The sequence below is a fragment of the Oncorhynchus nerka genome, linkage group LG26 (genome assembly GCF_034236695.1).
Source record: "Oncorhynchus nerka isolate Pitt River linkage group LG26, Oner_Uvic_2.0, whole genome shotgun sequence".
NCBI classification, from domain to species: Eukaryota; Metazoa; Chordata; class Actinopteri; order Salmoniformes; family Salmonidae; genus Oncorhynchus; species Oncorhynchus nerka.
This window is the reverse complement of record NC_088421.1, coordinates 11,615,063-11,642,880: the sequence shown is the minus strand read 5'-3', so window position 1 is coordinate 11,642,880 and position 27,818 is coordinate 11,615,063. Positions and strand designations below refer to the sequence as shown.

The following is a 27,818-nucleotide window of genomic DNA, read 5'->3' as shown; positions in this document are numbered from 1 at the left end:
CCACGACTGCATGGCCAGGCACGACTCCAACACCATCATTAAGTTTGCAGACGACACAACAGTGGTAGGCCTGAACACCGACAACGACGAGACAACCTATAGGGAGGAGGTCCGAGACCTGGCTGGATGGTGCCAGAATAACAACCTCTCCCTCAACGTAACCAAGACTAAGGAGATGATTGTGGACTACAGGAAAGGGCGGACCGAGCACACCCCCATTCTCATCGACGGGGCTGTAGTGGAGCAGGTTAAGAGCTTCAAGTTCCTTGGTGTTCACATCAACAACAAACTAGAATGGTCCAAATACACCAAGACAGTTGTGAAGAGGAAACGACAAAGCCTATTCTCCCTCAGGAAACTAAAAAGATTTGGCATGGGTCCTGAGATCCTCAAAAGGTTCAGTGTCAGAGGAAGGCCCTAAAAACTGTCAATGACCCCAGTCACCCCAGTCATAGACTGTTCTCTCTAATACCGCATGGTAAGCGGTACCGGAGTGCCAAGTCTAGGACAAAAAGGTTTCTCAACAGTTTTTACCCCCAAGCCATAAGACTCCTGAACAGGTAATCAAATGGCTGCCCAGACTATTTGCATTGTGTGCCACCCCCACCAACCCCTCTTGTAAGCTGCTCCTCCTCTCTGTTTATCATATATGCATAGTCACTTTAACTATACATTAATGTACATACTACCGCAATTGGGCCGACCAACCAGTGCTCCCACACATTGGCTAACCGGGCTATCTGCATTGTGTCCCGCCACCCGCCACCCACCACCCGCCAACCCCTCTTTTACGCTACTGCTACTCTCCGTTCATCATATAAGAATAGTCACTTTAACCATATCTACATGTACATTCTACCTCAATCAGCCTGACTAACCGGTGTCTGTATGTAGCCTCGCTACTTTTATAGCCTTGCTACTGTATATATACGTTATTTTTCACTGTCTTTTTACTGTTGTTTTATTTCTTTACTTACCTATTGTTCACCTAATACATTTTTTGCACTATTGGTTAGAATCTGTAAGTAAGCATTTCACTGTAAGGTCTACACCTGTTGTATTTGGCAGACGTGACAAACTTTGATTTGATTTATACAGAATGGTGTCGTCTGCGTAGACGTGGATCAGGGAATTACCTGCAGCAAGAGCGACATCGTTGATATATACAGAGAAAAGAGTTGCCCCGAGAATTTAACCCTGTGGTACCCCCATAGAGACTGCCAGAGGTCCGGACAAAAGGCCTTCCGATTTGACACACTGAACTCTGACACAGAAGTAGTTGGTGAACCAAGCGAGGCAGTCATTTGAGGAATCAAGGCTGTTGAGTCTGCCGATAAGAAAATGGTGATTGACAGAGTCGAAAGCCTTGGCCAGGTCGATGAAGATAGCTGCGCAGTACTGTCTTTTATCGATGGTGGTTATGATATCGTTTAGTACCTTGAGCGTGGCTGAGGTGCACCCGTGACCAGCTCGGAAGCCGGATTACACAGCGGAGAAGGTACGGTGAGATTTAAAATGGTCAGTGATCTGGTTATTAACTTGGCTTTCAAAGACTTTAGAAAGGCAGGGCAGGATGGATATAGGTCTATAAAAGTTTGGGTCTAGAGTGTCTCCCCCTTTGAAGAGGGGGATGACCGCGGCAGCTTTCCAATCATTACGGATCTCGGACGATATACGAAAGAGAGGTTGAACAGACTGGTAATAGGGGTTGCAACAATGGTGGCGGATAACTTTAGAAAGGGAGGGTCCAGATTGTCAAGCCCAGCTGATTTGTATGGGTCCAGGTTTGCAGCTCTTTCATAACATCTGCTATCTGGATTTGGGTGAATGAGAAGCTGGGGAGGCTTGGGTAAGTAGCTGCGGGGGGTGCAGAGCTGGTGGCCGGGGTAGCCAGGAGGAAAGCATGGCCAGCCGTAGAGAAATGCTTATTGAAATTCTCGATTATCGTGGATTTATCGGTGGTGACAGTGTTACCTAGCCTCAGTGCAGTGGGCAACTGGGTTGATGTGCTCTTAATCTCCATGGACTTTACAGTGTCCCCAAACATTTTTGAGTTAAAGCTACAGGATGCAAATTTCTGTTTGAAGCTTTGCTTTACTGACTGACTGCGTGTATTAGTTCCTGACTTCCCTGAAAAGTTGCATATCGCGGGGACTATTCGATGCTAGTGCAGTCAGCCACAGGATGTTTTTGTGCTGGTCGAGGGCAGTCAGGTCTGGAGTGAACCAAGGGCTATATCTGTTCTTAGTTATACATTTTTTGAAAGGGGCATGCTTATTTAAGATGGTGAGGAAATTACTTTTAAAGAATGACCAGGCATCCTCAACTGACGGGATGGGGTCAATATCCTTCCAGGATACCCGGGCCAGGTCTATTAGAAAGGCCTGCTCGCAGAAGTGTTTTAGGGAGTGCTTGACAGTGACCTCGGACCCATAGCGGATGCAGGCAATGAGGCAGTGATCACTGAGATCCTGATGGAAAACAGAAGAGGTGTATTTGGAGGGCAAGTTGGTCAGGATAATATCTATGAGGGTGCCCATATTTACGGATTTAGGGTTGTACCTGGTGGTTTCCTTGATAATTTGTGTGAGATTGAGGGCATCTAGCTTAGATTCTAGGACTGCCGGGGTGTTAAGCATAATCCAGTTAGGTCACCTAACAGGAACTCTGAAGATAGATAAGGGGCAATCAATTCACATATGGTGTCCAGGGCACAGCTGGGAGCTGAGGGGGGTCTGTAACAGGTGGCAACAGTGAGAGACTTATTTCTGGAGAGATTAATTTTAAAAATTAGAAGCTCGAACTGTGTGGGCATAGACCTGGAAAGTATGACAGAACTTTGCAGGCTATCTCTGGAGTAGATTGCAACTCCTCCCCCTTTGGCAGTTCTATCTTGATGGAAAATGTTGTAGTTGGGTATGGAAATCTCAGAATTTTTGGTGGCCTTCCTAAGCCAGGATTCAGACACGGCAAGGACATCAGGGTTGGCGGAGGGTGCTAAAGCAGTGAGTAAAACAAACTTAGGGTGGAGGCTTTTGATGTTAACATGCATGAAACCAAGGCTTTTCCGGTTACAGAAGTCAACAAATGAGAGAGCCTGGGGACACGCAGGGCCTGGGTTAACCTCCACATCACCCGAGGAACAGAGGAGGAGTAGGATTAGGGTACGGCTAAAGGCTATCAAAACTGGTCATCTAGTGCGTTGGGGACAGAGAATAAAAGGAGCAGATTTCTGGGCGTGGTAGAATAGATTCAGGGTTCTATGCACAGACAGGAGTATGATGGGGTGTGGGTACAGTGGAGGTAAACCCAGGCACTGAGTGATGATAAGAGTGGTTGCATCTCTGGACGCGCTAGTTATGCTGGGTGAGGTCACCATATGTGTGGGAGGTGGGACAAAGGAGGTATCTGAGGCATGTTTAGTGGGACGAGGGGCTCTGCAGTAAACCTTAACACTGATAACTATCCTAAACAACAGTATACAAGACATATTGACATTTGAGAGAGACATAAAGCGAGGCATAAAGCAATCACAGGTGTTGATTGGGAGAGCTAGCTAAGACAACAACGGGTAAGACAACAACAGCTAATCAGCTAAGACAACATCAACAGGTAAAATGGCGATGAATGGGCAGAGAGGGTCGGTTAACTACACACAGGGCCTGAGTTCTGTGTGTTTCGTTTAGGAGTGAACCGAACTGAAGCATGCTAATGCCTGAGTTGATCAGAAAACACTTGTATGAGTGATAGTCTGTTGAACCAATAGGCAATTCATCAGGGATGTCTGTCGCTCTGCCTTTGCTTCAACACTGCCTTTACCCTGGGCTTTCATCTATAGCTGTAAGACTAGCAAAGTCTCAGACAAAAAAAAAACACCAAAATGACTGACTTTGTCTATGCGATAGCGATTCTGCATAAAATGTAAATCCTTTGGAAGGTTACTTGTCAATTCTTCTGAGTTTTGACTCAATCTTTCAAAATGATACTGAGTGGTCTTCCCTTGCCTAACTGTACGTGGTGAAACTGGAAATCCCATAATATGACGGCACGTTGAATATGTGTGCTGCTTCAATACCCTGAGAAAACCCATCTGCTACGGTGTCTCACATTCACTGCATAGTAGCATACTGTATGCACACAGGTCTGGTCTGGGGTTTCCACTGTGGTTTCACTTATTTACATTGTCTATAGTTGTCCCGTTGAGTCACTTTGTGTAAACTGGTCTGAAATGGCAGATGTGAAATATAGTATTTTTTGTATCATTCTAGTCTCCTTACATTCTTAATGTATGTCTGTCAATGTCTCTCTCTTCGGCTCTCTCTCTATTTCTTCTCTCTTTTATCTCTGATAGGAACTAGCCTTCCCCCGTCCTGCTCGGCGTGAGGAGCTGAGTTAAGGTGAATGGTGAAATGAAGGGGCGTGAAGAGGCAGAAGGAGACTGAGAGCCTTGCCTTTCATCAGCAGCTGCTGACTCAGTTTCTGAAAGCAAAATGCCACCCCTCCAGCCTGCTTGGCCAGCAGCTAATCCGTTTGGAGAATTGATTCCATTTTAACGGTGTGCTGTGGAGTGGCCTGATGTATGGCTGGAGTTTGTGTGTGTGTGTGTGTGTGTGTGTGTGTGTGTGTGTGTGTGTGTGTGTGTGTGTGTGTGTGTGTGTGTGTGTGTGCACAGAGGGCCTAGTGGAGTGTGTGTTTTCTGTTGTTGCCTTAACCACGTTTTTTGTGTGTGAAACCGAAGTTAGAAATAATAAAAATGTGTTCATAGTATTGCCATGTATTATATGTCTTGAGAAATGTTGGCTTTCCGAAAAAAAAAACACTTCCACTTCCAGGTGCTGCGTTTGGCCAAGTGACAGTCGTTAAGTCGGAAAACTCTCATATTTCAAATGCCTAGCAGCGTTCCCGAAGGACACTTACTTAGAGGAGGAAAATGGACTGTGGACCAAATTCTGCTTCATAAATTAGTCATTAGTCACTGAATAGTTTATGTGTTTATGCAGTATCAATCACACAAGTCAACATGTAATTTACTGTTCAGTCTCTAGGGACCAACACTGCTGGGATTGGGTGCATGTAGGCCTTTCTATCTGTAATGGAGGTTATTCAAGGAGATTCATATTTCCTGATTGTTTTTTGTCTCCAGCCATATACTTAGCTATGTACAAACATACACGCACATAACTACCAAAACCTGCTTTTGTGTGTAAAGGTTACCAGGACCTGAGGCTTACAGGGATCTAAAATATGACTCGCACACGTCTCTGTCTCTTCTACTCCCTGTCAGTCTTTCAATGCATCTCCCTCAGAGGGGACCATTCTGTGGTTGTTTTGTTCAGTCTGCTTGTAAAGCTGGTAGACGGCTGCTGCTGGCCCTCCCAATGAACTCAGTTTAACCTCTTTCTCGCTCTCTCTATTAGAAAAGCACATGTGCACGTGTGAGCTCACAAACATTGTTTTTTAAAATATTTAAATCGTTTTTTTCCATCTTTAGTTGTTCTGCCAGATGATGTCACTGGCATCACTCATTGTATGCTCAATGAGAGATTGCTGGATGAAGTTTTACCTGTTATGGAAAATCTGGTATCCTAAATGAGATCCAAAACATATTCACTTTAACCCTGTCTGTCCCTCTACCACAAGGTGTCACTGTGCTCCTCCAGCTAGAGAATGTATCAATATTACAATGTGCAGCATTTTAAAGTTTGAGTATCCATGATGATCATATCCATACATGATCACTTTGATGACTAATAACAATGGGATGTTTTACAGTCAATCAAAAGGTTTTTCTACAATGCAGGATTTGTTTGCAGTTGGTGTGTGTAGATCTGTGTAAATCTGTGTGAATAGCGTGTAGCACATATTTGACCATTTAACTTATTTACAGTTGGAAAGGGCCGAGAAAAAGACTCCCTCTGGGAAGTGACACACAGCCTCTCTCTGCTAACACCTATCAGGCTCTGGTGCGGTCTGCAGCCAAAACATTATATTCATGTGAAGGGAGAAAGATGCTGTGCCTAAATCTACTGCCTGCAAGGACCTAGCAAAAGATGAATCACTTTCATCCAATCTTTCATTCACTCCACCTTGCATTTGACTAGAAAGTGCTCTGCTTTTAGTCAAATGAGACAAAAGCCACTGCCTATTTTGTTCACAAACAAAGTACTTATAAAATAGATGCTATTTTCCATCTGACCTAACAGAATCTTAGCTGTGTGTTGAAGGTCTGTCTGTCAGCGGCTATTTGAGTGCATAGCAGAACATAGAGGGTACAAAGGCCTACAAATCCAAGAAAAGTTTCTCACTCTTGGCCTTGCTACTTCCTAGAACTGGGCATCTCCATCTCTTCAAATTCCCATTGGTTTTCTCCACTTCCTTCCCATTGAGACACATTAAAGGCAACATGTGCACATGTTGGCCTATTCATGTAAACACCTGTTATGTGGTTCAATGTGGTTCATCAATAGACGATGTACTGTAGTGCTATTTAGAAATAGATCACATTGCTCTTACAAAGGCTACTTCAGTTATTACAAGACTACTTCTAATGATGATTATAACAATAGCATATAACATGATAATATGTAGGAAAATAATAATAAACTATTTCTCCTTCATCTATGTATTAGTATTATAATTATTATTATTATTGTTGTTATTTCATCATCAATACAGAATTTGATCATTTGATAATTTAATTGCCTTACATTTGTTAGGTTAGGCTATATTATGCTGGTAAATTAACTTACTGAAGTAGGGACAATATTTTGCACATGTTAATGTTTTCATATGACAATATTCGCCTGTCAAACAGAAAACGCCGGAAGTGGGCGGTTAGAGAGAGGGAGAGAACTTAGAGGGTTCCTGCTATCTGGGATCCTTGGGAAGCCCCTACCCCCCATTGAAGTTGACATTTAAAATAGTTAAGGTAAGGGCAAGGGTTAGGTAAGGCTTATGGTTAATGTTAAGGTTTACGATATGGACGTCCCAAGGATCCTTTATTGCACTGACCGATCCTAGAGTGGAGCGCAAGCGAAAGACACGAGAGAGAGAATGAAAAAAACTGCGTAGTGAACAGTTAGAAAGAGACTGGAGAGGTTCATTTTCTGGGTCGTGCGTACGTTGCGGAGCTTTCCCTTACTTTTATGCAAAAAGACAACTCAATTGATCGTCCTGTCAAGGTAGGTTTGTTAACTATGTCAGCTTCGAGAATATTTTGGAAAAGCATATTTCGTGCAGACGGTTTCTATTGCGAAAGAATGTTCCGACAGCGCTTTGTAAACAAACTATGGTTCGAGTTGTGTGGCTCTGCCGTCTTTTAGGCTAGCCAAGCGTGGCTATAATGTCACCGACAATACCACATGTGAAACTACAAATATATTTTTAGTGTTTACAATATTGATTGAGTGTATTGTTAATATAATATTTACTTTGTTACTGGTGTTTGTTGACCCTTTCTCCTATATATATATATATTGAATCAACAGGCTGAGTCCAACCCCCTCCTGGGAGTCAAGCGAGAACTCGAATACGCTAGATCATTTATTTTCTTCAACATTGCACAACGTTTTTAACATAACATCTTAACGGCTATATTATTAACATAATTTGCATGTAGGCTATAACACATGTTATACGGATAATTGAAATAGCGTGTAGCCTAGGTCAAACGCAAATTGGAATGTGAGTTTATTCTATCAAACCGTTAGCCAGCGTGAGGCGAATATCATGGTATAATGAATGTGCGTGTGGAACTCCTCTCAAGAAGTTGTGTTGTAGCCTAACAGGTGAAAGTTCAACTTGTATTGCACATCTATTTTAGTTAGGTAACTTTCGAAATGAGATAAGAACTAGATAAATAAATGATCAATGCCGATGTAAAATAAAATATGGTGTCTGCCTGTCAATGTAAAAATAAGCAGTTGTATTATTATTTATCCTAGACAAGCAGTTATATTTTTATTTATTTATTTCATTTAGACAAATACGCTATATATTATTGGAATTACTTTCAGTGCAACAAAGAAACTATGAGTAATAATCCTCTCTAAAGTGTTTGTGGAGATGGCACATTATTTGGCAGAATATTTTTCTGAGATGTTTTTTATTTTGTCCAAGTTTGCTGGTGAAAATGGGCGTCTACCATTTTAAAATGAACTGAATCATTTGACATAATGTTAACAACCATGTAATAATACACAACTGTGCACAATTGCTACTGTAGGCCATATTGGCTGCAGACTTTTAATGTGGTGTTGATATGCTGGTAAAGTAGTCCAATGTTTATCATATTGCACCCGGAGAGCAAGGCTATTGGTCAGGTGATGCAGTGAGTGAGTGCTTTATGACAGTTGTTCTCCAAGCCTCCTTACCACAACTGAGTAAACATGGGTGTTTGGAACACAAACAATGGATTTAATTTAAAGAGGCTTTATGTCAATGATTCCTAATTAAATCTGGAATAAAACAAGCCACTTCATCTAGTTGTTCTAATAGTCTCCCAATCCCTCATTGATATATGTCAGTTAGTGTTTTACTTGTTTTATAACAAAATGGCCACACAGGATGCTGTGTAAAATGTGGTCAGTCGTCATAACAATGAAAACAAACATGAAAACAAATAACAAACACGTGCTGTATGAGTAATCTGTTTAGTACCAAAACTGTTATTCTGTTTGCTTTCTTATTCCTCTCTTGTGAGAAATGAGCTCAACATATTTTGTACACAATGGGCTTCAACTAACCGGAGAGAGATGAATGGATTCACACTGTGTTATAAAGGGAGTTCATTCACTAGTTTCCCATCACATTTGTTGCTATTGGGGTTAGAAGAAGCTCCATCACAGTATCGATGACGTGGACGTGGATTAAATGCGGAAGGCACATTTCGGTGGAATACATTCAGTTGTGCAACTGACTAGATATCCCCTTTCCCTTTCCCTAATTAATGTCACAGAAGCCACAGATGTGTTTGCATTAAAATGCCACTGAAAGCAGTGCTGTATGGTTGTGGTTGTTGGTTGTGGTTGTTGTCACTGAAGACATGGACATGTCCCGTAATAGTGCACTGTGTGACTCACATATAAAGGTATGTAATTGGAAACATAGTTGTTGGTGTTTAGCTGAAATGTCACCACATGCATTGATGTTATAGTGTTTTACTAGACTGTCATATGGCTTAACCTTACAAGCACAGACAGGTCTCTGTATAAAGGAAATACCCCCTAAATTGTTGATGTGTTGATGACTAAAATGTCAATGTCACTGCGAGCTTCAGTGGTGATAAGATTTGTGTGTGTGTCCCTGTGTGTGTGCGCTACAACCACACTGAGTATGGACATTGATGTTTGTTTAAAGAAACTCAGATAAAGAAAGTCATTACTTCCTGCGATGCAGTTTGATTGCACCCCACCTTGTACCTCTTTCATGTTATAATGACATTATACACACACCAACTGACAGCAGCACAGGTCAGGATGCTTTGATGAGTGTTTTGCTAACCAGGGGTAACAGTCAGGTGCACTACCAGACTTCCTTGACCCAACCCACCACCCCTTGAAAATGAATTGATTTGGTAGATGTTTTCATTATTCTGACCTCCTGCAGTTATAGTTTTGCCTGACGACTCATTCTGAATTTAACTCTGCTGCTCTATCGATTGCTCCATACATTCATGGTGGAGAAGAAATGGTACTGGGTGTGGTGTTTGGCCGAAGGGATGTGGATGGGTAGTCAGGCTAGTTATAATTGGAAGACGAAGTGTAAACTCTAACATACCTTTCCAGCTAATAGGCTATCTCCAAACACATTTTTGCTAGTAGAAGCTGTTAAGCTGGTTAAACAAAGGTTAGCCAGGTGTTGGCAAAAACTAATGTCCAAGTCAAGAAAGCTTATACCAGCAGCCTCACCTGCTTTTTTTCAGTCTATATCAGATACTCCAGTGAGTATAATTAGCTCCAATTACTGTAAGTTGCTCAATATTAGGAGTTCAGAAATCAAGTTGACATAAAAATGTGTTTATTCTGTTGTTGCTAGTGATATTCATTTTTAATATTCATTTAAAAAAGGATCCCCAGTTGAATACCCCTGATCTAGCTGAATTCTCTGATCCCGTATCTCCTCCACAGCATAATGTAGCTTCCCCAGACAATTCACCACCCACAACCACTCCATATTCCTCCACCACCCACAACCACTCCTTATTCCTCCACCACCCACAACCACTCCTTATTCCTCCACCACCCACAACCACTCCTTATTCCTCCACCACCCACAACCACTCCATATTCCTCCACCACCCACAACCACTCCTTATTCCTCCACCACCCACAACCACTCCTTATTCCTCCACCACCCACAACCACTCCTTATTCCTCCACCACCCACAACCACTCCATATTCCTCGACCACCCACAACCACTCCTTATTCCTCCACCACCCTTCTACCATCCATGGCTCTCTGACTAGTTGGGTACTCAACATCAGGTCATCTTGCCTGTTTGGTTTGAGGTAGAGATTGAAAGAAGGATGCTTGCAGTTTTGATGTTCCTGAACCGAGTGCTCCTGTCATACCACGTTCACTGCTATCTACTACTTCTCCCTGGGGCTGCATGCCCTTTAGCAGATGATGACTTTTGAAAAAATACTGTAGACTTTGGCTCTATATATGTTTTATTACTTAGATTGGATTTTTGAAAGGTTTCTGTGCCACGCTGGCATGAATGATTCGAGAGACATGCGCAGGAATGCGTAATAGGGTTTTTATTTACGCCCAAATTACGTGCCATGTAAAGGCACGGGGACGAAGACCAAACAAACACTAACAAAAACACAGGGTTGAAACCTAAACAAAAGAGTGAGGAGTACCTCGAATAAAGAACACACGCACACAATGATTAACACATAGGACGAGACCCATAATCATCTGCACAATCCACAAGGGCACGAAAGCCAAAACACACAGCACAGGTACTCACACGAACCAATGGACAATGTAACAATAATCAACAGGGCAATGGTAAACCAAGGACACACTTATACAATTACTAATCACTGGGAATAGGGGCCAGGTGTGCGTAATGAATATTCCGTAGGAATCCATGGCATTCTGGCTCTGTTCCATTTGCTCTTTGGCTGCTTATAAGTTCTGCTGTATTGGGCTTTCTGTCCTGCCTGCAAAGAATTTGTGGTACTAGGTCCTGTAGATTTTTCATAATGGATTGTCTGCCCAGCTTCATCTGCACAATTTGGGATGTGTTTTCCCTCTCTAAAATAAATAAGCACTTGGTCAGACATCAATGGAAACCGTTATGGTAAACCTTCAAGGATTGTTTGCACCACTTAACCCTGACCCACTTGACATTATGTGAAGCGCTGCCTGGGGAGCCCACACGGTTAATTCAACTGGACTATGTAACTGGCCATTTCCACTGCCAAGACAAAGTTTCAGAGGTCGTGTTGGGTCTGGCTAGCGCGGACAGTTGGCATGCCGGGCACACATGAGTTGGACGGCACAAGCTGTCCTAGGCAGGGAGGGAGCAGAAACAGACACAGAGAGACAACCCCAGAAACAGCAGGGGAACAGGGGAAACCCTATGTTTAAGGATCCCGTCTCTCAACAGGCAGGGCAGGCCATGTGGTCACAGCATGCCCGTGTGCTTAGCCAGGGTTCCCCCACTTTATCTCCTTCCCTGCTACCAGGAAAGCCATGGCAGTGATACTGACCTGATGGGTCTTTACTGGAAGGGCTGGAGGAAGGAAGATGAGAGATTTTGGTGCATGGGCGGGTTGTTTTGGGGCATGGGTGGGTTGTTTTGGGGCATGGGTGGGTTGCTCTGATGCTGGTGAAAAGGGATGGTTAGTTGAAGTATTCCATGCATGCCTGTGATGAATTCATGGGTGTAACACGTTTGAATTCTGTAGCTTCCATGGCGCTGTGAGGTCCCCTAGGCAGAGAGCTCTGTATATGTTGTACATATTTTAGGGCTGACCCCAGTTAGTCAACTGGTCAATTGTTTGGTCAATAGGCTGCTGGTTGGCTGAGATTTCTTTAGTTAAGCAGTCACAATTTATATATTTTTTCATGGGGCACAAGACACCTGACATCTGATTCGCACCTGTCTCAGTGGACTAATCCAATGCGGAGGCCACAGGGATGGCATAGTCCATCACTCTAAGACATGTGATACTGATAGTGGTGGACTAATCCAATGCGGAGGCCACAGGGATGGCATAGTCCATCACTCTAAGACATGTGATACTGATAGTGGTGGACTAATCCAATGCGGAGGCCACAGGGATGGCATAGTCCATCACTCTAAGACATGTGATACTGATAGTGTTGGACTAATCCAATGCGGAGGCCACAGGGATGGCATAGTCCATCACTCTAAGACATGTGATACTGATAGTGTATATGCTTATATTATGTCAAAATAATGGTGCAACACTAATATATCTAATATATCTAACAAATGTTCTTTGTCGCGTTGGGTACGTTCGCTGTCCACATTTCTGAAAGATAATCTTCAGTGTGCCTTTCCCTATGTTTCCATGTGCATAATAGCAAAGTTAACCAGCATATTAGGATTGAGAACAATGTGGTGGAGGTAGCAGAGACGAGGAAATAGCCATTGCCTTAGTGAGGAAATCCCAAATTCATTAGGTCTATAATCAATAGCCTAACAGTTAAATGTGCCTGGCTTTATAAAATCATTCATATACAGGGCCTTCGGAAAGTGTTCATACCCATTGACTTTTTCCACCTTTTGTTACGTTACAGCCGTATTCTAAAATTGATTAAATATTTTTTCCCCTAAGCAATCTACACACAATATTCCATAATGACAAAGCGAAAACAGGTTTTTAGGAATTTCTGCTAATTTCTTAAAAATTCAAAACAGAAATACCTTATTTATGTAAGTATTCAGACTCTGCTAGGAGACTCAAAATTGAGCTCTGGTGCATCCTGTTTCCATCGATCATCCTTGAGATGTTTCTACTGTCACGCTCTGGTCTTAGTATTTTGTGTTTTCTTTATTATTTTGGTCAGGCCAGGGTGTGACATGGGTTATTTTATGTGGTGTGTTTTGTCTTGGGTTTTTTGTAGGTTATGGGATTGCGTTATAGTAGAGTAGTCTAGGAAAGTCTATGGTTGCCTGGAGTGGTTCTCAATCAGAGGCAGGTGTTTATCGTTGTCTCTGATTGGGAACATATTCTTTGAGTGTTTCATGGGTGATTGTTCCTGTCGCTGTGTTTGTTTGCACCAGATAGGGCTGTTTAGGTTTTCCACGTTACGTTTATTGTTTTGTATTGTATCATCATTATTTACATTTACATTTAAGTCATTTAGCAGACGCTCTTATCCAGAGCGACTTACAAATTGGTGCATTCACCTTATGACATCCAGTGGAACAGTAGTGCATCTAAATCTTTTAAGGGGGTGAGAGGGATTACTTTATCCTATCCTAGGTATTCCTTAAAGAGGTGGGGTTTCAGGTGTCTCCGGAAGGTGGTGATTGACTCCGCTGTCCTGGCGTCGTGAGGGAGTTTGTTCCACCATTGGGGGGCCAGAGCAGCGAACAGTTTTGACTGGGCTGAGCGGGAACTGTACTTCCTCAGTGGTAGGGAGGCGAGCAGGCCAGAGGTGGATGAACGCAGTGCCCTTGTTTGGGTGTAGGGCCTGATCAGAGCCTGGAGGTACTGAGGTGCCGTTCCCCTCACAGCTCCGTAGGCAAGCACCATGGTCTTGTAGCGGATGCGGGCTTCAACTGGAAGCCAGTGGAGAGAGCGGAGGAGCGGGGTGACGTGAGAGAACTTGGGAAGGTTGAACACCAGACGGGCTGCGGCGTTCTGGATGAGTTGTAGGGTTTAATGGCACAGGCAGGGAGCCCAGCCAACAGCGAGTTGCAGTAATCCAGACGGGAGATGACAAGTGCCTGGATTAGGACCTGCGCCGCTTCCTGTGTGAGGCAGGGTCGTACTCTGCGGATGTTGTCGAGCATGAACCTACAGGAACGGGCCACCGCCTTGATGTTAGTTGAGAACGACAGGGTGTTGTCCAGGATCACGCCAAGGTTCTTAGCGCTCTGGGAGGAGGACACAATGGAGTTGTCAACCGTGATGGCGAGATCATGGAACGGGCAGTCCTTCCCCGGGAGGAAGAGCAGCTCCGTCTTGCCGAGGTTCAGCTTGAGGTGGTGATCCGTCATCCACACTGATATGTCTGCCAGACATGCAGAGATGCGATTCGCCACCTGGTCATCAGAAGGGGGAAAGGAGAAGATTAATTGTGTGTCGTCTGCATAGCAATGATAGGAGAGACCATGTGAGGTTATGACAGAGCCAAGTGACTTGGTGTATAGCGAGAATAGGAGAGGGCCTAGAACAGAGCCCTGGGGGACACCAGTGGTGAGAGCACGTGGTGTGGAGACGGATTCTCGCCACGCCACCTGGTAGGAGCGACCTGTCAGGTAGGACGCAATCCAAGCGTGGGCCGCGCCGGAGATGCCCAACTCGGAGAGGGTGGAGAGGAGGATCTGATGGTTCACAGTATCGAAGGCAGCCGATAGGTCTAGAAGGATGAGAGCAGAGGAGAGAGAGTTAGCTTTAGCAGTGCGGAGCGCCTCCGTGATACAGAGAAGAGCAGTCTCAGTTGAATGACTAGTCTTGAAACCTGACTGATTTGGATCAAGAAGGTCATTCTGAGAGAGATAGCGGGAGAGCTGGCCAAGGACGGCACGTTCAAGAGTTTTGGAGAGAAAAGAAAGAAGGGATACTGGTCTGTAGTTGTTGACATCGGAGGGATCGAGTGTAGGTTTTTTCAGAAGGGGTGCAACTCTCGCTCTCTTGAAGACGGAAGGGACGTAGCCAGCGGTCAGGGATGAGTTGATGAGCGAGGTGAGGTAAGGGAGAATGTCTCCGGAAATGGTCTGGAGAAGAGAGGAGGGGATAGGGTCAAGCGGGCAGGTTGTTGGGCGGCCGGCCGTCACAAGACGCGAGATTTCATCTGGAGAGAGAGGGGAGAAAGAGGTCAGAGCACAGGGTAGGGCAGTGTGAGCAGAACCAGCGGTGTCGTTTGACTTAGCAAACGAGGATCGGATGTCGTCGACCTTCTTTTCAAAATGGTTGATGAAGTCATCTGCAGAGAGGGAGGAGGGGGGGGAGGGGGAGGAGGATTCAGGAGGGAGGAGAAGGTGGCAAAGAGCTTCCTAGGGTTAGAGGCAGATGCTTGGAATTTAGAGTGGTAGAAAGTGGCTTTAGCAGCAGAGACAGAAGAGGAAAATGTAGAGAGGAGGGAGTGAAAGGATGCCAGGTCCGCAGGGAGGCGAGTTTTCCTCCATTTCCGCTCGGCTGCCCGGAGCCCTGTTCTGTGAGCTCGCAATGAGTCGCAATTATCTTTATTAAAGATGTATGAAGATAACCACGCTGCATTTTGCTCCTCCTCTCCTTCGACGGAAGAAAACCTTAACATCTACAACTTGATTTGAGTCCACCTGTGGTAAATTCAATTGATTGGACATGATTTGGAAAGGCACACACCTGTCTATATAAGGTCCCAGAGTTGATAGTACATGTCAGAGCAAAAACCAAGCCAAGAGGTCGAAGGAATTGTCCGTAGAGCTCCGAGACAGGATTGTGTCAAGGCACAGATCTGGGGAAGAGTACTACAAAATTCTGCAGCATTGATGGTCCAAGAACATAGTGGCCTCCATCATTCTTAAATGGAAGAAGTTTGGAACCACCAAGACATCCTAGAGCTGGCCGCCCTGCCAAACTGAGAAATCAGGGGAGAAGGGCCTTAGTCAGGGAGGTGATCAAGAACCCAATGATCACTCTGACAGAGCTCTAGAGTTCCCCGGTGGAGATGGGAGAACCTTCCAGAAGGACAACCATTTCTGCAGAACACCACCAATCAGGCCTTTATGGTAGAGTGGCCAGATGGAAGCTACTCCTCAATAAAAGGCACATGACAGCCCGCTTTGAGTTTGCCAAAAGGCACCTAAAGGACTATCAGACCATGAGAAACAAGATTCTCTGGTCTGATGAAACCAAGATTGAACTCTTTAGCCTGAATGCCAAGCATCGCTTCTGTAGGAAACCTGGCACCATTTTTAGGGGCAGGGACTGGGAGATTAGTCAGGATTGAGGAAAAGATGAAAGAAGTACAGAGACATCCTTGATGAAAACCTGCTCCAGATCTCTCAGGATCTCAGACTGGGGCAAAGGTTCACCTTCCAACAGGACAAAGCTTGAGTGGCTTCGGGACAAGTCTCTGAATGTCCTTGAGTGGCCCAGCCAGAGCCCGGACTTGAACCCGTTCTAAAATATCTGGAGAGACCTGAAAATAGCTGTGCAGCAATGCTCCCCATCCAACCTGACAGAGCTTGAGAGGTCGGCAGGGAAGAATGGGAGAAACTCCCCAAATACAGGGGTGCCAATACAGGGGTGCCAGTTTTCACTATGGGGTATTGTGTATAGATTTTTCAGAAAAAAATATCTATTTAATACATTTTTGAATAAGGGTGTAACATAACAAAATGTGGAAAAAGTCAAGGGGTTTGAATACTTTCTGAAGGTACTGTATATCTACAGAAATAAGACCGGTGTAGCTTCGGTTAGCCTGTTTGGGGGTTTGTTTAATAGCCTACTAATTCCGTGAGCACCAAGCCTCATGCAACGGCAAAATGTCAGATGAAGCAATTTCACAGATTCTGCTTTTTGATCTATGCTATGCTGTAATCAAGGCTTTACATTATATTTTTGTTAGAACAGACTGGTATTACTTAGAATGTATTTAGTGTTGTTTACACCTCCAAACAGTGAGACAAATTATATTGTAGTCTAGCAGCACCTGTCATTTATTTTTTACCTTTATTTAACTAGGCAAGTCGGTTAAGAACAATGATGGCTTAAGAACAGTGGGTTAACTGCCTTGTTCAGGGGCAGAACAACAGATTTCCACCTTGACAGTTCGGGGATTCGATCTTGCAACCTTTCGGTTACTAGTCCAATACTCTAACCACTAGGCTACCTGCCATTGCTGTACTGAAAAACACTATACAAATACAATCTGTTATTATTATGGTTATTATTGTTATTATTAATAATAATGGTGCATACTGTATATTGGAAAAGTTCCTGGCTTGGTTATCAGTCACTAGTCCCTTGACCTGTCAGGAGTCACTTCTGAAAGAGGCCGACGATCTCATACAGTTGAGGAGAGGCGGGCAGTAGCGGTGCTTGGGGGGGAAATCACTAAGGAAGCCATGCAAGCCAGGTCAAAAAAAGCAATTTTACAACCTATGTGTTGTGATAATTGCATTGTTTGTTCTATAACTTGTTAGTTAATATGCATTGCCACCGTGATATATTGGCCTCAGGTTGAGACAATAAGAAGACACAGTGGCAGAATAAATTCAACCACACCCTTGTTTCATCACAAAACTGGATAGCTAACTCTGTCCAGTGAAGTCCACAAAGCATATTGCATGTAACAAACAGCTACATGACCGATAGCATGGACCACTAAACAACTATTGATTTAGAACCATGGAGAGTTACTTCAAGTCGCAAAGAAAACAGGAGCTGCCTCCACTATTCCAGCACCATTTACACTTCAACATTTCAACATCATCAAATCACCTCTGCTTAGTCGAATACAGACAGTGACAACTAAGATACCAAAAATAATTGAGTCCAATCAATGAAAGCTAAATATGATGTGGCTGTCCATGGTTCTGATTTCCATGTGTGTGTACGCGTGTGCATGCATTTGTGCGTGCAAGTAGAACAAACATGTCGACCCACCCTACTTGTAGAGAAACAACCAATGCCATCCTCCTCTCTTTCACGAATCTATCATACAGTACACGCTCTTAGTTTTTGTTGTCGTAGGCTACCTGTCTAAAATGCTTGCTTGCTAGCCTAACTTCCTTTCATGGCCAACGATTCACCAGGCCAGTTAACATTAGCGTACTACATCTAGCTACATGTTGAACTTTCATCCTCTCAGTCCAGGGGCACAATGTATGGTTAGATCAGAATCGCAGTTATAATCATTGTCCAGTACAGAGAATTAAGTCAAACCCCAAGTCCAAATCCCTATCGCCATCCATGGCTAATTTAGGAAAGGGCTGACTTTAGCTAGCTAGCCACCGGAGGACAATGACAACAAGATTTGATTTACTGTAAATTACGTGTTGCTTTGGATGTGATGTGATTGGAGTGAAGCTAAATCCAAACTGGCTTCCCTTGACACTTTTTTGTTGGTGCACAGTTGAGCTCACTCAGCTTCTCTCAACGCTGATTGGCTATTCTTTATCAAGGGAAGCCAAATGCTCGCTGGCTTCCCTTGCTTTCAATTCTACTGGCGGCAACAATGTCATACTCTTTTAAACCAGACAACATCAGATAGATGACCTACACATATTGAAGGAAAATGATGAAACACAGGGAGACCGAAGATGGAGGGGGGGGGGGGTCTGGCATCTCTTGGCGTCCATGAATACACGCCGCTGGAGGAGGGAGGGAAGGAGGAAGAAAAGGGAAAAGGGGAGGAGGTGTTGATCGGAGGTTGAAATTGTTCATGTTTGACCATTGAAAATCATAAAGGCTGTTATTGGGGTAGGATAATCAAATCGTAGATTAGGACTAAGAGGGGGTTCCAATTTGAGCATGAGGAAGTGTTACCCAATCAGAGTGCGGTGTCATGTAGGCTACAAGGAAGTGGGTGCGTTCAACATTGCAGCCGACTTTAAAGGCGAGTCGAGACTGACTGATCGACAAATCACCTTGCATCTAAAAACGACTCAATCTTATTTGTAGTTCAGTCAGTCACGATTTACCCATGATATATCGCGGTGTTAATGATCTCAAACACAGCCAATGGGTACCTAAGTGTGTGCCGTGGCCTTTTTCAGATGGCCATGGTGTTGATTGGTTTCTTTTTACATTCTCTCTCTTCTCTCTCTCTCTCTCTCTCTCTCTCTCTCTCTCTCTGCCTTCAGCTGAGTAACAGTGTGTTGTCCAGTCCAGCAGAGATTAAACCTCACTAGAGTGAACGTGAAACGGGTTGAACATTTTTAAGCAGAGAGTGGAGGAAGGGAGGAAGAGAGAAATACAGTTAAAGGGAAAGAGATACTGTAGTAGGGGAGGAGTCCCGGGGTCTATGAGAAAGCATGTGGTGGTGAAAGCAAGGCTCACGCTAACCCCTACCCCCACTAACCCCGCCCCTTTCAGTTGGGCTCAAACTAATCCTATAGTCACATGACCTCCAGAGCTCTCAGCCTTGCCTAGGCAAGACTGATCCGTCTGTCAAATACATCATGTAGCATGGGTCACGGTTGACAGCTACATTACATTACTCTGAAGGTTGTATCTAGTAACACTAAATGGGCTATATTGTTAACAAGAGGTTTATCATCCAACTAAAATCCTTCCTTTTTAAAATGGTTAAGGTGGTCCACATAGTCATCAACACCCATAGAGTTGAATCACTCCTGCTGGTCTTGATGTGCCAGTGCAACGTAACTCTCACGCTCTCACTTTTGCTCTCTCTCTTTCACTGTATTTCTCTGATAGACTGTAAAAATATATGTATTTGAAAGATTTCTCTCTTCCTCTGTGTTGCACACCAGACACTGAGACACGTGATAAAGCCTCCGGATATTATCTTTGTGACACACAAGAAATTACCAGCGCTCTTGAAGAAGGTCGCTCTCAGCCCTCGCTCTAAGCCAGCCATGGGAAGGTAGCATGCAAATTAGGGAGGGGCTGTGGCTGTGAGCATCACGTTTTTCTCAAATGTCACCTGTGGATATTTTTGTTTTTGCTGGGATTCCGAGTTTCTGACTGAGTTAAGCTGACTGGGTTAAATATGATATATATTTATTAAATGTGATGGTCTTTGGATGCACCTTACTTAATTAACTTTTATTTCTGGTTAATTCCTTCTTAAATGTCCTTTGGCATTGTTTTGTGGTTGGGGGTTGGGGGATAACTGGTGTTATCTATCCTTGTTGCAATATGCAAATTGTATGCAAATAGTTGGAAACCAGAATTTTACCCAGTTATTTTCTGTCAAGTAAACATACATGAGCAAAATGCTATTCTATGCTACAACCACTTCATTCCCAACCGATCACTTGATTCCATATCAGTGGTTCCTAAACTTTTGTTTGCAACAAAAAAAGTTGCTGCAAGCCTAAAAATCTTTCTTGACATCCACCCATACAACAAATTCTCACCTAGCCTTCAGGTGCCACAAAGCCGAAGATACAGACTTTCTCACCCTCCACTCTTTAAACTTTTGGCTACACTGTCCTGTCAAGATGGGCACAGATCATAGATTTGTAAATGAAGAGAAAGATTTAACAGAATGGACTGGATGAGTGTACAGATGTAGAATCTTAATTTGAGCCAGTTTGCAACAACACGAAAATAATCCTGTAGCAACAGGAAATGTGAATTATTATGTGTATTATAAGGAATGGAGATTTTCTCCTGCATTAGGGTGATCAAATTGAAATCTTACGTCTTTAGCTAGCTATACTATCTACAGTATGTTGCATGCATCTGTGTGACCAGTGTTCCTGTTGTTCAGTGGATAAGGCAGTGATATCACCCCAGATAACCTAGAGGAGAGACTAATCTAGTGGCTCCAGTATTGCACTAGAGGTCAGGGGTCGTCTGCTCTGCCCTTATTGCCATAAATCAACCTGGCATCAGCCTTGCATTAGTTTACTGAAAGGTCAAGCCTTATAAACTCACACATGACTCCACCAATGGCTGGCTGCTACTCTGAAGATTATTATGTGCTCCAGTGGTGATGTCATCTAAACTCTTACAGTCCTCCACTGATGATTTCTGTTTCTAAACCTATCGGGTCATTTTGGTCTGGCGTTTGGTTTATATTTTGCCTCGTCTTTCCTGGTTGTATTGTTCAGCAGGTGGTTTTGTTTGAACACTGGCTGGTTGTGGAGTATAATTCTAGTGTGTTCTGGAGTACTCAACTGTATCCTTTTGGCTTTCTGAGAAATGTATTCTTGGTTAAAGATCCTGGCAGACGGTAAAGTGGTCCTCTGTTTCAATGGCGTTTGAGAATCTGCCTGTTAAATGTAGTGTAACTTAAAGCAGGATGAGGCCTAACCGTTAGTCGATCACCACTTCCACGTTCAAACCTACTACTGGTTACATTACAGTAGGAGATCCTCATTAAACATAAAACCCTGACTGAATGATGAAGCATTGGGGGGGACTGAGAAGGGAAGGAGTGAGATGGAAATAGGGAAATAAGAACATCTCATCAGATGCAACACACACACACATCATATTGCCATTATTCCCGACCCGCTTAATCCCAGAATGTTAAAAAACAAAACAAATCTAGGTCAAGGCTGCGCTCCCTCTGGGGAATGGGCCAAATGTCTTTAGCAGATTAAGACAAGATGATAATGACGATGATTATGTTCCAGAACAGACCGGGCCCTTTGTCAAAATGAATGTTGCTGCTTTAGTGGTGTTGTGTTTTATAATCTGTTGTTTGACAGGATCAGGCTGCCAAGCTGATTGAGCAAGTCTAAAGCCATGTCTGTTGGTCGGTCGGTCGGTCTGTCTGTCTGGTGTCAAACATCAGGCCCTCCTGTCCCTCTCCATCTCTTTCCGTCTCAGTAGGATCTGTGGTTCTCACAGTCTTAATCACACATATCTCTCTTTCTCTCGCTCTCTCTCTCTGTCTCTCTCTCTCTCGGTTTAAATTTAAAATAAATAAATAACCTAATGAATAAGAAAGTATTGTCTCATTTCTGGGCCCAGTCTTCCCCTCTGTCCTGGGCTCTCTGTTCTTCTTCTCATCCCTCTCCATCTATCTCTATCTAGTGCAGAGCTAGTGTAATGTGGACCGTCAGAGTGTGGACCTGTGGTTCTATTGATCCAATTACTTTGTCATTGCCCTCGGCGGCTCTTCTCCTCTCCAGCGTGACTCGCTGCTGCTCACTCTGCACGACATCTCTCTCGCTCTCTCTCTCAGCTTGCGCTGGAGGATCCTCATATAACATCTCCAAATTATAGTTGAAGGAGAAAATTAAATATTGACTGTAGTCTTATTAAAATGAATAGAGTATGGTTTTACCCCACACTGGTGGCTGCCTCTGTGCACAGCCTGGAACATATCAATGATTAAACACAGAAAAGTGTCTGATAACCCAGGCCGGTGAAGACAAGAACTGTGTGTGTGTGTGTCTGTGTGTGTGTGTGTGCATGGGGTCAGAGTTCAACGTTTGATAAACAAACAGAACCTGTGTTCATATCACACTTACTATATAAGTGCAACCTTGCACTTTTAAAACACCAGTGTTTTTTCTTCCAGGTTCCCACCTTTCTCAAAGTTACACCAGTGAAGTAAGTCTGTGGTACTGTAAAGTGTAGTCCCCTTCTGTTGCACATGGTCCCACCTTTCTCAAAGTTACACCAGTGAAGTAAGTCTGTGGTACTGTACAGTGTAGTCCCCTTCTGTTGCACAGGGTCCCACCTTTCTCAAAGTTACACCAGTGAAGTAAGTCTGTGGTACTGTACAGTGTAGTCCCCTTCTGTTGCACAGGGTCCCACCTTTCTCAAAGTTACACCAGTGAAGTAAGTCTGTGGTACTGTACAGTGTAGTCCCCTTCTGTTGCACAGGGTCCCACCTTTCTCAAAGTTACACCAGTGAAGTAAGTCTGTGGTACTGTACAGTGTAGTCCCCTTCTGTTGCACAGGGTCCCACCTTTCTCAAAGTTACACCAGTGAAGTAAGTCTGTGGTACTGTACAGTGTACTCCCCTTCTGTTGCACAGGGTCCCACGCCTTCTCTGGGAAGCATTCAACCGTATGAACTGATCTCATGTGCCGTTAAATATATGCAGAAAGCGAGGGGAAGAGGGAGGGAGAGAGAGGGTTAGAGAGAGAGAGATGGGGGAGACAGAGAGTGCAAGAGAGAACAGAGAGAGTAAATACTCAGTGTAACATGCGGTATTACCACAATTCATGGTCCTCATGAGGTACTTTCTACAGCCTCACATTCTTCCCCAATCATCCATTGCGTCACCAGACCCCTGTGCCTCGCACAACATGGACTGAGTGGATGTGCTCTGTGCATGAATAGGATAGAAATTGGATATGTTATCCCCATCGTGGCCTTTATTGGTAGTTTGTTCCATTATTGTGGCTGTCTGCGTTGAATAATGAAACATTGCCATTGTGTTATTGTGCAGCGTACATGATGAAAAATATGTGGACATGCAAACTAAAATGCCCATGAATGCACTCTCTCATAAACGCAAATGACGAGATAAGAGAGGTGACGTATCCACGAAGATAACGAATGAATGAATGAATGGATGTCAGAGAGAATAGCCTTGCAAATGCATTATTGGCTAATACAGAAATTGAAAGCTTGGTTTGTTAAAGATTGTTGTGCCGTATGTGTTACACTTTACCTGTGTATGCAGGATGGGTTTGATATGGTACTGGTTTGGTTCACAGTGTCCTGGCCTCAATGGAGCCTGTCTCTGAGGACTTCTCTCCTGCCTTCTCATGCCTGTTCAGTGCAGTGGCAAAGTCAATAGGAGCCTTTTATCCTGTCAATATAGACTGGTGACAGGACAGGGCTGCTGCACAAACTGCAAGAACAACTCTCTGGGTGAGTTTTACAGAGCCTAATGGTACAACGTAGTCCGGGCTGGGGTGGAGGAGGAAGAGAAGAAGGGGGAGGGAGGAAGAAAGAGTAGAGGGATTTATATATAGAACAGTTATTTCAGGATGTCATATGATGCTGTGTATTTGAAACATCACCTCCCTGTATTAGCATGGTCTGTGTGGACATGGTGGACAGTACACAGGGAAACACCAACACGGTAATGGTGATCTGAGGTGTTATTTAGGAAAGCCTCTCTCCGGGGGGAGTAACTGCCATGCCTCATTGCCCTTTCAGCTTATCTAGATTATCCCAGTGAGACTGAGGGACTACCATAATCATTCCAGCATCGTAATAGGAGGAACTGGACTATGTACAGTGCCAGGAAACGTCTCAGAGAAAAATCAGGTCAAATCCTTTGTTTTGCCTGGGAGGGCATGGAGGTGTCTGATGATCCAAAAGAACCTCCACCACCACAGCTCAGCTGCAACGCCAGCACCACTCCCAGCACCTCTGCCATACCCAGCACCACCCCCAGCACCACTGCCATACCCAGCCTCAATCCAAACCCCAGCACCACTGCCATACCCAGCCTCAATCCAAACCCCAGCACCACTGCCATACCCAGCCTCAATCCAAACCCCAGCACCACTGCCATACCCAGTCTCAATCCAAACCCCAGCACCACTGCCATACCCAGCCTCAATCCAAACCCCAGCACCACTGCCATACCCAGCCTCAATCCAAACCCCAGGGCCTCTGCCATATCCAGCAACTGTGCCATACCCAGCCTCAATCAAAACCCCAGGGCCTCTGCCATACCCAGCACCTGTGCCATACCCAGCCTCAATCAAAACCCCAGGGCCTCTGCCATACCCAGCACCTGAGCCATACCCAGCCTCAATCAAAACCCCAGGGCCTCTGCCATACCCAGCACCTGTGCCATACCCAGCCTCAATCAAAACCCCAGGGCCTCTGCCATATCCAGCACCTGTGCCATACCCAGCCTCAATCAAAACCCCAGGGCCTCTGCCATACCCAGCACCTGTGCCATACCCAGCCTCAATCAAAACCCCAGGGCCTCTGCCATACCCAGCACCTGTGCCATACCCAGCCTCAATCAAAACCCCAGGGCCTCTGCCATACCCAGCACCTGTGCCATACCCAGCCTCAATCAAAACCCCAGGGCCTCTGCCATACCCAGCACCTGTGCCATACCCAGCCTCAATCTGTAACAATACAGAGGCGGATGCAAGATGCAAGCAACGATGGTTTAATGAATACAGGTTACAGCAGCAACAGGACAGACAGACTGTACTCAGACGGAATCCGACCCAGGGACTAGGGCGCATCCTCCTATGAAAGCGTGCTGAGAAACCCAGGGGAGAGTGTCCGGATGGGTAGGAAGGAGCACAGCAGATAATCCACACAAGAGCGGCGAGAGATGAGCACGGACACACGACACAACCTCAGGGAAGTAACAACGATCTGACAACAAGAAACACTGGTTACAGAACATATAAAGGGAAGATAAGTGTTTCCAGCTGGCGCAGACAATCAGGCCGAGATTGGGAACCACGCCCACACAAACACGGGAGAGAGAGAGAGAGAGAGAGAGAGAGAGAGAGAGAAAAGGAAAAGGAGGCAGTGGATTCATGAACCGTGACACAATCAAAACCCCAGGGCCTCTGCCATACCCAGCACCTGTGCCATACCCAGCCTCAATCAAAACCCCAGGGCCTCTGCCATACCCAGCACCTGTGCCATACCCAGCCTCAATCAAAACCCCAGGGCCTCTGCCATACCCAGCCTCATTCCAATACCCAGCACCAGCACCACTGGCATTCCCATTCTCAGTCCCAGCCCCTACTTCACTGCCATAACCAGCCTCAGATCCAGCACCACTGCCATACCGAGCCTCAGTCCTAGCCTCAGTCCCAGCCTCAGTCCAAGCCTCAGTCCAAGCCTCAGTCCCAGTCTCAGTCCAAGCCTCAGTCCAAGCCTCAGTCCCAGGCTCAGTCCAAGCCTCAGTCCCAGCCTTAGTCCAAGCCTCAGTCCCAGCCTTAGTCCAAGCCTCAGTCCAAGCCTCAGTCCAAGCCTCAGCCTCTGCACCACTGCCAGCCCCCACCGTAGTCCCATACCCAGCACCACTGCCAGTCCCAGCCTCACACCCAGCACCACTGCCAGCCCCAGCCTCACACCTAGCACCCCTGCCAGCCCCAGCTTCATACCCAGCACCACTGCCAGGCCCAGCCTCACACCCAGCACCACTGCCAGTCCCAGTCTCACACCCAGCACCACTGCCAGCCCCAGCCTCACACCAAGCACCACTGCCAGCCCCAGCCTCATACCCAGCACCACTGCCAGCCCCAGCCTCACACCCAGCACCACTGCCAGCCCCAGCCTCATACCCAGCACCACTGCCAGTCTCAATCCCAGCAGCACTGCCAGCCTCAGACCCAGCACCACTGCCAGCCTCAATCCCAAAACCACTGCCAGCCTCAGACCCAGCACCACTGCCAGCCTCAGTCCCAGCACCATTGCCAGTCCCAGCATCAGTCCCAGCACCACTGCCAGCCTCAGTGCCACCACCACTGCCAGCCTCAGTGCCAGCCCCATCCATGATCCCACACCTTTGCTTCTCTCCTCCCACTTGGCTGTGGCTGGATGTTCACTCTGCTTTGCTCTGCTCTCCAGTTGATTGCTCCTCTGCCACAAGCCTAGCAACAGTGTGATATTTGGAGTCCCTCAGGTCACAGCTAAAAGGTTTCCCAGTGAAAGGACAATGTGTGTTGTCCATTACACTATTAGCAGGTCATATGAGGCGGAAAGCCCACCGCCTTGGGGGGAACCCTGCGCTAACTCACAGTGGCAACGTCATTCAACTGAAATGCAATCAAAGCAGGGATATCTTGTTATGAATGTCAGAGCGTCACATGCAGCCGCAGGAGGCACGTCCTTGTAGTATTTGTGGGGCTCTTATGAAATGTGTCACAACCCAGTGAGTCTGCAAGATCAAAGCAACTTGGGAAAAAACCTTGGAAGCGCCATGGCAACAGTGTTTTCTATTATTTCCATTATGCTTCAATAGACATAGCTACAGTATATCTATAATTATTTTAGCAGTAGCATAGTCTCCACTTCAAATCAGCTCATGCAAGAAGGACAGCTGGATGTTAGAGTCCCAGGCAGCAGCAAGCACCACTTGGCACGATACAGTAGCACACATTGTGACTGCCCCAGCTGTGTACCACTGTGTACTACTGCAGCCTCCTGTTGTTCTGTAGCTAGGTTCTGAGTCATGGTCTCCTCTACCCTAGGTGGCTCAGCTCCCAGGTCCACTCTGCTCCGAGACCAGGACTGCGTCTCAAATCAAATGTTATTAGTCATGTGCCAAGTACAACAGGTGTGAACTTTAATCTACTTCCATTTGCACCCTTTTCCCTTTGTAGTGCACTACTTTTGACCAGATTACTGCAGTAGGGTGCCATTTGGGAAGGAGGGTGTGAGTCACTGTTGTTTTTACAGTGTAATAAAACCCCAGCATAGGTTAAGGTTAAGCAGACCACTGGGATTTGAGCGGAGGGCGGGTGAAGTGGGGTAGAGGGTGACCTTTACGAAGTGCACATGAGGGAGAGAGAGAGAGGGGTGGGGTGCTGGAGAAGTAGTGAGAAGGGGGGCATGACTCTGGTGACCACATCAGACACCATCTGTGAGAAACTGCAGCTATATGAACTCTGACACATCACAAGCTGAAAAGGTCAAAGGACAGAGTTCTCAAAAGCTGCCTGCCTTGGTGTTTACAGGGGTGTTGATGTGGTGCAAGTGAGAGAGAGGGGCAGAAATGTACCAAGGGAAAAGAGAGTTAGAAGAGCATGTTGGAAGGCACAGTACAGCAAATGGGAGACGAGTGCAGAGGGATAGAGCGGCAGGGTAGCCTAGTGGTTAGAGCGTTGGACTAGTAAACGAAAGGTTGCAAGTTCGAATCCCTGAGCTGACAAGGTACAAATCTGTCATTCTGCCCCTGCAGTTAACCCACTGTTCCTAGGCTGTCATTGAAAATAAGAATTTGTTCTTAACTGACTTGCCTAGTAAAATAAAGGTAAAATAAAAAAATTAGATGCATGTATGAAGTGGGCTTTCAAATAGAA

The 27,818-nt window shown here is 45.3% G+C and overlaps 1 protein-coding gene across 1 annotated transcript in view; it reads left to right on the top strand.

Moving 5' to 3' along the window:
• The first annotated feature begins 7,157 nt into the window (after positions 1-7,157).
• Positions 7,158-27,818, top strand: part of LOC115110283 (signal transducer and activator of transcription 5B-like) — a 115,606-nt gene continuing 94,945 nt past the window's right edge. Inside the window, exon 1 of the mRNA XM_065010084.1 lies at positions 7,158-7,181. The gene's annotated coding sequence lies outside the window, so the exon portion shown is untranslated. The remainder of the gene's footprint in view (positions 7,182-27,818) is intronic.